A 13,601-nucleotide genomic window follows, 5' to 3' on the forward strand; every position below is an offset into this window, starting at 1 on the left:
GTTGTCATTATTAATAAGAGAAAAAGGCCTATTAAATGTAACATGTACTTCTATTCTCATACTTTTTTATACAGAACCTGTTCCTTTAAAGATGTAGTGCTGACAAGATCTTGTAAACAATCTATGTAATGGTACTGTGTTGAGTTCTGGTGCTTCATAAAGAGTAGTGAGTGAGAAAAGCACTGATTTTTTTGCTAATGCCATCAGGTTAACATAAGGGCAGCCATGATCTATAAAGCTGCGCATCCCTGACCCTTTATGGGAAAAAATGAATTCCAAATAGTCTTTAGGATGGATAACAGGAAGGCAATGACCATTCTAATACTTTATTGGTTTCATATGTTCTTTGTCACAGAAGTTAGAAAGCACCTTGCCAGTAAGCTATTGCCTTGTAGGATCTTTCTGATACTAGAAAGTGCCACTGGCCATCCAGAATCCTGTGATTTCAGCAATGAAGGCATCAATGTTGTCTATTTGCTCCCTAAGACACTATAATCTAATCTTTAGATCAGAGGTTAATAAGGATGTTTAAGGCCCATTACACCCATTTCTCTATGGAGAGAAATGTTCAGGCTGTGGAATGATCTTACTAAAGAAGTAATGAAGGTGTGGAAATTGTAAAATTGCTGATGCTATAGGTATCTTCAAAAAAAGCCATGAAAGCTATCAATCTTGAAAGAATAAATTTATGTTGGAAAAACTTTGGCTCAAATGCGTCACTGACTTCACTTGATTAACCACGGAGCCTGATGTAAGAAATTGTGACCATGGCAAAATTGGTGGGTGGGGAATGGTTTCATGAAGAAATTGAAGATTTAATGGATACCACCTTATATGAGCCAACAAGATAACTTGGAGGTAACTCACAGCAGATGATATACTAGACGAAAGAGGATGACAAAAACGAAGCAACAGTCCCAAAAATAGGTTTACGTTTGATAACATTGGAGAGAAGGAAATGGCAGAATGAATAAATTTAAATAAATGTTGAAATAAATAAATATTAAAAAAAGACAAATCATATTTTATCTCATGAAGATCAAACACGAGTCTCAGCATCATCTTCCACCTCTTTCCCCCTTGCCATCACAGAGGCTCTAAGACCAGCCATTCTTCCTCCTGTAGTATAGCACCTTAGTCTGTTTTGTGTGTTTGGGCAAATGCACATATATTTTCATGTAAATTTGGTAACTGTATGGAAAGATCTGCCTTATTCTTGTTTCCTTAAGCTAAAGTGATTCGTTTATCTATTTTGTCTTGTGAAATTGAGTATTTTGCTCATCCATGATGCTTATGGATGTGTAGAGCCAAATGGCATTTCTTCTTTGTTTTTTGTGAAAACTCGATTACTTTGATCCAGAGTAGTCTATGAAAACTTGATTTTTTTATCCAGAGTAGCCTGTTGTCTTTATACAAGTAACTTTCCAAATAATTACATAGCTTTAGTTTTTACTTATGCGGTAGCTCAAAATTAAAAAATCGCAGTAGCACTTTTGTTTTAGGTGTAGACAGTTTGCCTCCACCCACTTCTGTGGAAGAATAGTTACAACACAGCAGAGCTGGCAATTCATTTTGTTGAGGGTGGGCTCCGATCATGTAAATATTTGGAAAGTATGTATCAGATTTTATTTTATTATAAAAATGTCATGTTTATACAAGGAACTTGCCAAATAATTATATGGCTGAATCCCTCATTGATAGGAGGTGGGATATATGGACATATACTGCTTAAAGCATTCATTAAAGATAATGAATTAATATAGTAAATTAGCTATCATCTTGGAATGCTTGTTGTAACCTTACCTGTTGAAGGAGCCACAGTGAATCAATACTGCCTTTAATCCCTGACCACAATCATTTGTTGTTAACTGCCTTAGACACAAACGCGCACACACATGCACACACACAGAGAGAGAGAGATAGAGAGAGAGAGCGCTTTTTCAGACCGCTAATGTTTCTTCCATCTCTTTATCATATCTTCTAGTTAAATCAGCTAAAAAAAAGCAAATGAAAATGATATAAGTATTGTTGGTACTGTTATAATCGTTGCTTAAACGATGCAGCCATAAACAAGTGAACTATAATAATTGTTTTGCTACAACAGCCGAACTGAATCTGATAACAACAAAGTTTTTCTTGCATTTCAGCCATCGTACAACAGTAAAAAATTAGCGTAGCTATGTTACAAATGACGTTAATTAAGTAGAACAGGACTTAAATAATTTTGCATTATACCTTAATTTAGTGTGGAGAAAATAATGGCAAGGAAATATAGTACTACTAAACTAAGCTGCAGTTGTAGCTGAAGCTGAGAAAACAAAATGTTCACACTGCTAATGACTTTAAATTATTATGCATCAGCAACATGGGTGCAACTCTACTGCAAATAATAGTGGTAAATTATCGTGCATCAGCAACATGGGTTTAACTCTACTGCAAATAATAGTGGAGATAAAAGTATTTTAATAAAAAGTACTAGCATTGAAAAAACACATTTTTTCATGCTGATAGCAGATAACTATGCAAGTATAGTGTTATTAAGAAATAGGATGAAAATAAATGTACTTAATAAGTTTTTTACACAAAATAACATGCTCTCAACACCATCCATTAATGAAAAGGATAACAATTGAGTTCACAACAAGACATACATATTTGTCATATTTCAACTTAAAAAAGCACTTCATATAACGAAAAATAACCTTTTACGCTATATAGACGCAAGCAAATTGCTCTGAATTAAGGTAAGTAGGCCAAAATAACCTTGCCTATGCCCTCAGCCGATTTTTCCAAACCAAAACAGAGGTCACTTTGTTTGTATTTATAATACTATACGTAGCAATATGGTTGGGTTGGAATATTTTAATTTAGTGCAGGACTATTTTCTGGTGAATGTGTGTTATTACAGGTACTCCTCATTTAACAACATACTTGTTGTATGACAACTCAAGAGTTACAATGACAACATGAAGAGAGAGAGAGAAAAACCCATAAAATGAAAATAAAAACATTGCCAATGGTGCCCAAGAAAAAGGCTATTCAGTGCCAATAATCTAGCCTAGCCTAGGTTTTGAAAACCTTGAAATCTATTGCCAAAACAATAAATAAGACTTTAATATACTTTGTAAAGAAAAGCTATACAGTTGAACCTCTTTAAGTCAGCATTCTGTGGTCTGGGGAACTCCCCTGGTTGGCTTGATTCAGCCACCATTAGTTCGTTGCGTGGCTGAACGGGTGGCACCATGTTTGTTTACAACTTCAGGACAGCAAAAATTATGCCATATCTCCTTTGTTTTAGTGAGAATGATTCTTAATAATGAAAAGAAAATGTTTGAAGTCAAATATGTTTTTTATATTAGCTTGAAAATATATTTTTAAATATTCCACTTGAGAAGTCTCTACCAAGTCAATCCTTTTAATCAAAACAATGAGACATTTGGCATGCACGAATTCCTTACTTTTAGTATGCTTGAAAGACTTACATGAAATAGTTTGATAATTTTTTATACAACTGCGTATTTACATGAGTATTCATATGTCACCCATGAGATTAGATGATACTAGAGGTAAGAAGTGCAAGCGTAAATCTTTATCAATACTAGAAAATGCTTATCCCATTAACAAATAGTGTAGTGTTCACTTTCCTCAATAGATGGCATTGTGCTTTGTTTATGTTTTGACGGCGACATTCAAATGCCCCATGATCGCCGAAATTCATTCATTATTTTATCATCTTACTACCCTCTACAATAAAAATAAATGATGAAGAAACTAATAGTGATAATTATGAAATACTAAATTTAGAATATGAAAGTCACTGCTAAATAATGTGCAGATTCTGAGAAAAGTTTAAGGCTGTATTGACTTAGTATTGTATTGACTTACTATAGTAGATTCACTTCACCCATGCATCTCATGCCCAGCGCCGTTCCTTACGACGCTCCTGATTGGCTCTTGATAAGCCAATCACAGGGCTGGAAACACTGTCTCTCGAGAGAGTTCACATAGGCAGGATGTAGTTCCAACTCTCCTCTTTCAAAAGTTATAACTTTCATTGCACCTCAGTTTTACCTGCAAAAAAGGAGCGTTTCCCAATTTCATCAATAAATGTCTCAAGCCAATGATTTAAGGATTATAATGATTTAAGAATTATGAAGAAAATTGTAATATAAAATGAAATGGAATAGTTAGAGGGATATAGGAGGACTGATTGTAGGAGAGAAAAGTCAATGGGATAAATGAATTTCCTCCATAAGGTATAATTATCTAAGTAACCATTTTTTTTTCATATAGAGATTTCCACTATAGGATATGGAAGGGTAGTGGTGATAATGATAGTCATGATAATGAAGTCTTAATATTCTTTTCCCCCCTATAAGACTTCTTCTATCGAGGGGTGTGACCATGATAATGACATCATCGAGTAATCATGTGAGCAACACCCAACTACACGAAGATAAGCGAGAGAGAGAGAGAGAGAGAGAGAGATAATATCCTTAATCTTTTGCTTCTTATTTTCATATAGATAGCCCTGCCTATAATTATTTTGGTTGCATTGTCTTCCATGACATTTAAGCTACAAAACCGTATGAAACACAAGGTAATAAATGATGAATGCACTGCAATCTCATGTAAGGAATGAAAGAATATATTTCATATTAAGAATTTTATGTTTGTTTCACTATAAATATTTTAGCATTAAGTTTACTGAAGTACATCATTCTTATATCATTATAATCTTTAGATCATTGGCTTGACGATGTTTAGTGATGAAATTGGGAAATGCTCCTTTTCTGCTAGTAAAACTGAGGTGTAATGAAAGTTATAATGCTTGAAAGATGTTGGAACATAGGTAGATGTTGCCTATGTGAACTCTCGAGAGAGACTGAGAGTTTCCAACCCTGTGATTAGCTTATCAAGAGCCAATCAGGAATGCCGTAAGGAAAGCGCTGGGCATGAGATGTACGGATGAAGTGAATCCACTATAGTAGGCTAACTCGGGAATGTAGGCTAAATGTGTTAAAGTACACTATTTTAAAGAAAATTATACATTATGAAATTATAAAATGAAGTTATAAAAACTATATGAGCAATAAAATGATAAAAAGCATTATCAGAACTTTGCCAAGTAATGAGCTATGTGGAAACTAGTTCTATGTATATGACAGAAAATAATGCTATTTGTTGAAATAAAGAGAATAACGTGTTCAGCAACAACTGTTTAATGATGTGGTCGCTGGAATGGAATCCTGTCATTAAAAGAGGAGTACCTGTATTGTACTGTGCCCAAGGCAAGGGCGCGCGCACACACATACACACACACACACTCACTCACTCACTCACTCACTCACTCACTCACTCACTCACACACAGTATAGTTGTTTGGATAGTTAGCTTTGGCAACTTGTTGTTTAATCCCACATTGCAAAGCACCCACTACTAAAGTAGAGGCAACTCTTGGCTCTAGTGCTATGCCACTACAAGTTGAGAGAGAGGCTTCAACCAAAGGCAGTATTGATCTATTGTGGCTCCCTCAACCAGTAAGGTGACAACTAGCATTCCAAGATGCCATCTAATTTACTATTTTAATTCATCATCTTTAATGAATGTTTTAATTAGTATATGTCTATTTATCCCACCTCCCATCAGTGTAGGATTCAGGTATGTAATTATTTGGTAAGTTACCTTTTTTTAAAAATGACAGTTTTATAATAATAAAATAAGATTTTATACATACGTACCAGATAATTACATGATCGGAGCCCACCCTCCTCCCCACATATGAATGAGGCATAAATGAATTATCGGTTCTAGCTGTATTGTACCTATTCTTCCCTGGTAGTGGGCAGGGCAAATTATTTGCACCTAAATCAAAAGAGTGCTAACACGATTTTTAAATCTGAGCTGCCACGTAAAGTAGAAACTGTAGCTATGTAATTATTTGGTATGTATAAAATCTTATTTTACTAAAACAAATTTATTTTTCATACATTAACTAAAAAGTATTCATTTTCTTTCATTGGAATAATTTTGTGAGTTACTTCGCTAGGTAAGTGTGAGCAGAAGCTCTAGTCCTGCTGATTACTGCAAAATTTCAATTAACTCCCAAATTATTTGAAATTTTTTTAGTCTTTGCAAAATCTATGGGGCATTACTACACCGTGATCGGAAAATCTTTGAATGCGTATGCTGACAATAATCCTTTGTTCCTTAATTTGCTGGTTTGCTTTTGGAAGGGCATGGGTGCTCCTCTGCATTCCAGTTTCATACAGAAAACCTTAGGTTATTGTCTTGAAGTTTCTGTTTGATATTAAACTTGAATGCTGCTTTTTAGGGTACTAATCATGAGGCCCATATTTTCAAACTTAGACAAATGGGAATTTGTGGACTATTAATAAAAGAATGTATTTTTTCCCATGATCTTAAAACCTGATGGCATTAGAAAAAAGATCATCAGTGCTTTTTCCACTCAATACTCTTTATGAAGCATCAGAACTCAACCCTTACCTAGATTTAATTTTTAACTAATAGACTGCAAAAATTAGTTGTTAAAGGACACTATATTGACTACTACTGGAATGTAAGCTGTTTTTTTTCTGGCTGATGTTCATGGCCAGTTACTTTTTTAATATTTCAGTCTCGGACAACTATCAGGAGAAAATTTTTTTTTTTTAATCAGTCTTTGTAATTTATTACTCAGGGTAAAGTAGGTTTTTTTGTATATTCTGATATTTAAAGTTGTCATATTTGATGATCTCAGGTGAATTCTTTGGTAATTATTCCTTTGTTCATACTTGGAACAAACCTTCAGTCTTAACAGTAGGATAAATCTTCTGGCTCCAACTGGAAACTGGTTAAAAAGAATAAAAAAATGTATATTTGGTTTCTGTTAGTTCCAAGACTCTTAAGGATGCTTCCTACACTCAGTTTACTCCAATTCATTGATTCATGCCAGTTTGAAGTAACTATGAAAACACTATAACTTCCCAGCCAAAGTTGATGCAGTTTCCTTCGCATGAGAAATTCTGGACATTGGAGGATGTTTCTAGCATAGGCATTGTTGACTCGGCAGTCCCACTTTCATAACTTAGTCACCTTAGTTCCAGATTTACATGGATGTGATGAACATCCATGGATGTGATGCACATCTATGGATGTGTTTCCCTGAGAGCTGTGTCATTGTCTTTCTCTCACAGGCATATCTACCCATGTGGATTTGTTCCTATGGAGATGATGATCATTGCCCTTGTACTCTCGGGGGTCTCTTGTTCGTCGCCTGCTAGGTCAAGGATTTCCTTGCCTGTTGTTTATGTCCGTGGACATATTTCAGGTGACGGCTGTGATGCTCATGGCATACATGTTCCTTTTGCTATTTGTGATTGAGAGAGAAGGTTGTCTTTCTCTAGTTTCCAAGAAGCTTAGGCGTTCTTGTCTTGTTCTCCTAGGAGGTCCTATGTTCGTTGTTCGCTTCCAGTCAGTGGTCGTGACTCGGCGAGGTGAAGGTGCGGTGTGCTTAAACATTCTTGGACAGTGGCTTTGGTCACATAGATAATGTTCAATGAACGTTGCCTTGGTGGCATTTTACAAATGTTCCATATCTTCAACGTAAAAGATTGAAACGGACCTTCGACCTACCACACAGCTTGTTTATACAATGTCTGCAAGTGGACTGTTGACCTAGCCCATGGCCATTCAGCATGTCTGTGCAATGCTTTTTGGTCGCAGCAAATGACTGACGGGCATTCCTTTGATGGCGCCCGTCGGACATAACGTGTCAAATACATTCAAGATTGATCTTCCAACTGTTATGTCCTTCATAACAAGTCAATGGATTTGTTCAATCAGGCTCTACAGCCTTCATTGTTGGAATTGACAGTCTTTGTGTTGACCCGAAGACCTCAGCTCTTCCCAGGTAGGAAGAATTCTTTTGTTTATTTATTTACAATTTGCATTGTTCATATGAGAATACTGTTGACCTAACTCTTCGACTTTGACAAAAGTAGTTGCATTTAATCAGTAGGTTGGTTTGTTTCCAATGAAGTTCTGTGGAACCATTCTCTCCTACACCTGTTTACAAAAAAACGGTTCAATTCTGATTGTACAAGGCATTTTCTTGGTGCGAGTAGAATTATTTTCTTGCTCCATAATCTACGATTCAGACCTACTCAACTTGAGACTAGGAACTACTTCCCTTTACTAACTTAGCCTAGCCTAAATGGTTGAGTTCTTAGCTTAGCCTACCTAATACAAGCCTACCTCTACCATCTTAACCCAGTCTAAGTGGTTGATTTCGTAGTCTAGCAAGTGGTTGAGTTCTTAGCCTAGCCTAGCCTAGGTAGTTCAAACCTACCTTTCCATCTTAGCCTGTCCTAAGTCTTGAGTTTGTAGCCTAGCAAATGGTTGAGTTCTTGGCCTAGCCTACCTTTACCAGCTTAGCCTAGCCCAAGTGGTTGAGTTCTTAGCCCAGCCTGGCTTAAGTGGTTGGGTTTTAGGCCTAGCCTAGCTAGTCCGAATCTAACTTTACCATCCTGGCCTAGCTAAGTGTTGGAACTTAGCATAGCCCAGCTGGTTCAAGCTTATCATTATCAGACCTGCTGTTCAGTTTCCCGAAGCATGTTCTTGTGCTTAATGACTTATGCAAGAGGAAGAGTTCCCATTCTTCAAGGGTTTGGGATTGGGTTAGCTTAGGTTGGGCAGGGTACAATTCCTAACTTAGGCTACCTTTATATATCCAAGTAACCAGACCAACATGGCATCTCAATCAATATCCTAGTTTTTCTTGTCTCTGCAGGAGTTAAGATCCGTCTTTGGTGCTACGTCATGTTGCTCAGGAATGTCAACATGGTGGTTCCTAGTCAAAAAGGGGGCCCGTGTCCTATCATCATAGGACATCTCTGGTGAGTAGCATACTGAACTTTTGTCATTGTAGTGGATCATCTCATAGGATGTCTCTTTTGTTAAAAATGCACATTCCTTATGGTAGCACAAGAACAGCTCTGTCTACATTGCCATTCCTTTGACAGTGCACAAGTTGACAGTAGGATATTTAGAAGATAGCTGCATAGAGCATATTATCATAGGACATCCCATTAGGTTATCCTGTTGACTCCTCTGTGTACTTGGAGAAGACACCATGTTAGACCTCTTAGCTACACTGTTCAACAGGAAGCTAAAGTCTACTGTTCTGGTCCCAGATCTGTTCGCTAGGGCTGACAATTCCCTTCTGCTTGCTGGGAACAACCTGGGAGGTTACGTATTTCTTCTGCTCTGCCTGTGCCGTCATGTCCTGAACAGAGTAATGGTTTCCAAAATCTTAGGATGACCCTAATAGTTCCTTGTGGCACTAAGCTGAGTGGCCAAGAGAAGATCCACCTTAGCACAACTGTCTCCACCAGATACCACCAATCAGTAGGATCTTATCTCCTCTTGTCTAGAGTCTGTCCAGTATATCTTTTGAGCGAAAGATCTATCTTGCGGAGCAGCAACTCAGATGTAAGGCTACTTTAGAGGATCTTCATCAGCTGTAAATAAGATGAGCCTTCTGCTGCTGTGATTTGTGTCATAGAAGGGCTTTCTCTCCACTCAGAGTTTCTGTTCATTAGTTAAAGATTTTCTGAATTTTTTCAGAACAGAGGAAATTCTTTCTGTTGATACTGGTGAGGAGCTACAGGGCTGACTTGTGATTAGTACATCTGAAGGTTGTGGACATCACTTTGTCATGGGAATTTTCTATGTGGTTCAAGAGCTTTGAGTGGTCTTGTCCACCTAGGAAACTCAGACCTTGTATGTGGGACCTTACTCTGGTATTGAGTAGTTTCACTTGAGCTCCTTAGAGCCCATGCATCAATCATCTTATAGAGAACTGACTTGGGAAACAGTTTTCTTTTTGACCATGGCTTCTTTGGAAGAGTTGGAGGGCTCCATAGTCAAGCTTATGACAAAGACTCACAAAGGGTTGTGGTCAGTAGTTATCGAATTTACACCCGTAGTTTGTGGCTAAGACCCAGATTCTCACAGTTCACAATGACAGATTTGCCTTTTCCGCTCCTTATGGTGTGGAGTTTGTTATCAGCAACCTTCTTGAGTTTCTGCCAAGGATTTCTGCTTTGACCTGTCAAAGCGCTGCATTGTTACCTGAAGGACTGGTCACCTAGAGCTTAGGTGTCTTAGACATTATGTTAATCACAAGCCAGGTCAAGAAAAAGGTGTCCTTTTGCTTACCTACATGAGGTGATTAGGCAAGCCTACTCCTCCTTGTCAAGTTCTGTCACCAATTTGGGCATGCAGAAGCACATGGCACCCAAGGAATAGGTTCCTCCCCATCATTTATGAAGGACTTATCTGTTCATAGGATTTTGAATGCTGGTTCCTGACTGCGTCAAACCACTTTCATTTTCTTCTACCTGAAGGATGTTGTCCATAGATCCTTGGACACTTTTTCCTTGGGTCTAGTGGTGGCTGTTCAGCAAGTGTAACTCATCCAGTGCCCCTGGCGGAACAGTTTGTATCTTGCCCAATATGATTGTGTGGAGTAGGGAATAAGTGAGATGCCTGGTCTCTTTCTTTTCCCTTTTCTTCATACCTACTGGCGGTTTGGAGAATCAACACATCACACGCTGGAACTGGTTTGATGCAGGTAGCGTGGCAGCCATACTGTTACAGCACTTTTTATGTTCCATACAACATACAAATCTGCTTCTCAGTAGCTTCAGCTCCTCTCTCCAGCAAGGGGAGTAATGAGTGGTGACAAACCCGTTTCTTGTGGCTAACAAGGTTTGTTGCTTCAACAGAGATGTTCTTTTTGACTATGTATATGCAATGAATCTGGACATGTCGACATGTCTCACTGTAATTAAACTTATTGGACTGAGTGTTAGATATCCACATATCTAACATCTCAAAGGCATAGGTCCTCTTTAGAATCTCCATTTTTATGAAGAATGATCAGGTGTGCTGAACTTCTAGTCGGTTTAGGATTCTCATACCTCCCTTGTAAGTATGAGTCTATCCTACTGTTAAGACCGCAGGTTTGTTCTGTGTATGAACAAATGACAAATTTTTAATTAGTTTGTTTTTTCTTAGGTAGTGAACCTGAGGTCTTAACATTGACTGCCCACCTGTTTCATCTTGGCTTGGAAGAAAGACTGATGCGCCATTGGATTCAAGTACGGTCTCAGACTCGCTTCCATCTCAGCTATGTATCTGATTCCAGATACCACAGATTCCTTGCACTTACATTTTTTATTGTTTTTAACTGTGTTTCAGCCGGCACCAGGTTTATCCTCTGTTAAGACCTCAGGTCTGTTATCTATGAAAAATGCAAATTAATTTTTTAAAATTTATTTTTTTGTTCAGTGATCCTTTTTTATCTAAATAATGCTGTTTTTATTTTTAATTTGGACTTTAATGTTTTATTAATATTTATGTAATTTCTAATGACAATGTTTTTGCATGACTTTCAGAGGAGCCTTAGCACCAGAGAGACTACACGAGTATGTCATTGGAGGTATTGAGTACTTGAGGCAACTCATTCTAAGAATGCATTCAACCCTTATGGACAACTTTGAGCAAGACTCTGATAATATTGTTAGCAAGGGCAGTCTATGATAGCCATATTTATATTGCAGTAGATTCTTATATATTTTTTGATATGCAGTAGGTATTTATAATAATGCATAAGCCAAAAAAATAAAAAAATCTCATCAGAATGTTTGTTACTGTACTGTATTTTCTACATTCCGTAATTGTTAATTTTTACATTTTCAGATATTTAATAATAATGTTTTCAGTACAGTACCTTATACAGTATGCTTTAGTTCTATGATAGTTTTTGTGATATAATTTCTGTTGATTATTCCTTTATTGCTATCCACATTTGTTACTCAAATTGTAGTCTATGGATTTATTCAGAATACCGTCCAGCAATTGCATTTGGGCCTCTCTTATTTGTATGTTCCAGCCCACCGTACTAGTAGATGGAAAGTGTGGTTTGTGGATAAATGGATAAATTCAGGCATATAAGAAAAGGAATCTTTTAAACTCTTAACTTTCTCTCCCCTTAAAATTTTTGGGTGTCATTTGCAGAAAATTAGAGAGAAACAAAATGGTTGAATTACTGTTATATAGGTAATGAAAAATTAGAAATGTATAGTATTCTTATGGTGTTCAGTATGGTGTAATCGTGGGCTTTGTTTTTTTAGGATTGGGATAAGTTCACTTACATATAGTCTTACTTAGTTACATATATGCAATATATGAAAACTAGTCTTTAGTTCTCTTAAATGAAGACAGTAGAATTAACATTTTACCTAATTTCCTAGGGGTCATGTAGCACCTTCATTGTTTTAATAGCCTCATGTACTTGGAAACTGCTGTAGGGTCTTGAGCATTGGATTCTAATAGTAATGCAGTGCAAAGTTTTTAATGTATATTTTCCTGTAAAACATTTATTTTCACTTAGAAAATTATACGTTTTAATCTAAAATTATTGCCTTTTTAGCTGGCATGGCACCATTGATTATGCTAGGTTTACCAATAAATACACAGTAATATTTTTTTATTCTTTAAGTAATTTTCAGTCCATGGAGCTTATTTCTGTACTGTGTTACCCATAGTGTACATAAATCTTGGGTATTGTATGCCTTTATTCTTTGATCTTCCTAATATGAAAAATTGTATAGAAGTACAATAATTCAAGTCTCTGGTAGGCAATTAAATCTATGCAATATGAGATTTGTGTGCCATAAGTATACCTACAATAGCTCTTTTTGAAAACTTTTATATTGCTTGAATCACCAAAAGGAAGATTGTTCTACTTTTAATAACTTTTGGGATGTGTGTTATTTAGTGGATGATATAATACAGTTATATGAAAATTTAGTTGTGGTGATTTTCCCTTTTAATTTAAAGGCTAATACATATAATACTCATTTATAATATAGTGGTACTGACAGCTCGACTTAAGCCTGCAAGCTCCCATTGTATTAATTTTTGCCATTTACTTTTCAAACTGAGTTCTCAGAATTCTTTAGCCTTTTTCAGTGTTTTGCTTTAGTTTTACTGTGTTCACTTGTTGTATGATAACCCCTTCACTGTGGTCAGTTTGTATGTTATGTGAAATCATGCACTTCATTAATTTATGGAAGAATAAATGACAGAATCAGTTGGCTCTGGTAGGTTTGACCATGTTCGTGGGGTCCCCCATCTGTTGTGAGGTTAACAAAATCATTATTAATGTATCAGCCAATTGGTCAAGAATTCTTAGAGGTTTTCAGATTTTTGGAAACTATTGAGAATGCCTTCTGTTTCACTTTTCATTTACTTTTTACTCTTTTCCACTTAATTACTGATGGTTAAAGTGCCATTGAGAGGATTGACTAACTTATATCTGGAGCTGCAGATATTTCAAAAGCCTCCTTGGAAGAGTGGCTTTTTTAAAAATCCCTTTGTCCATACGCGAACAAACCTTCGGTCTTAACAATAGGATCATTTCTAGCGCCTAGCTGGATCTGGTTAAAAAACAGATGAAAGCAAGGAATCTTGTGATATCTGGCACTCATGCGTATATCGGGTGAAGGGTTCACCTACGATCACGCGTCAGT

The 13,601-nt window shown here is 36.7% G+C and overlaps 1 pseudogene; it reads left to right on the plus strand.

Moving 5' to 3' along the window:
- The window catches only part of LOC135221288 (transmembrane protein 214-like), a 324,587-nt pseudogene extending 311,708 nt beyond the window's left edge, over positions 1–12,879 (plus strand).
- The last annotated feature ends 722 nt before the right edge of the window (positions 12,880–13,601 follow it).

This window comes from Macrobrachium nipponense, chromosome 2, assembly GCF_015104395.2.
Source record: "Macrobrachium nipponense isolate FS-2020 chromosome 2, ASM1510439v2, whole genome shotgun sequence".
Lineage (NCBI taxonomy): Eukaryota > Metazoa > Arthropoda > Malacostraca > Decapoda > Palaemonidae > Macrobrachium > Macrobrachium nipponense.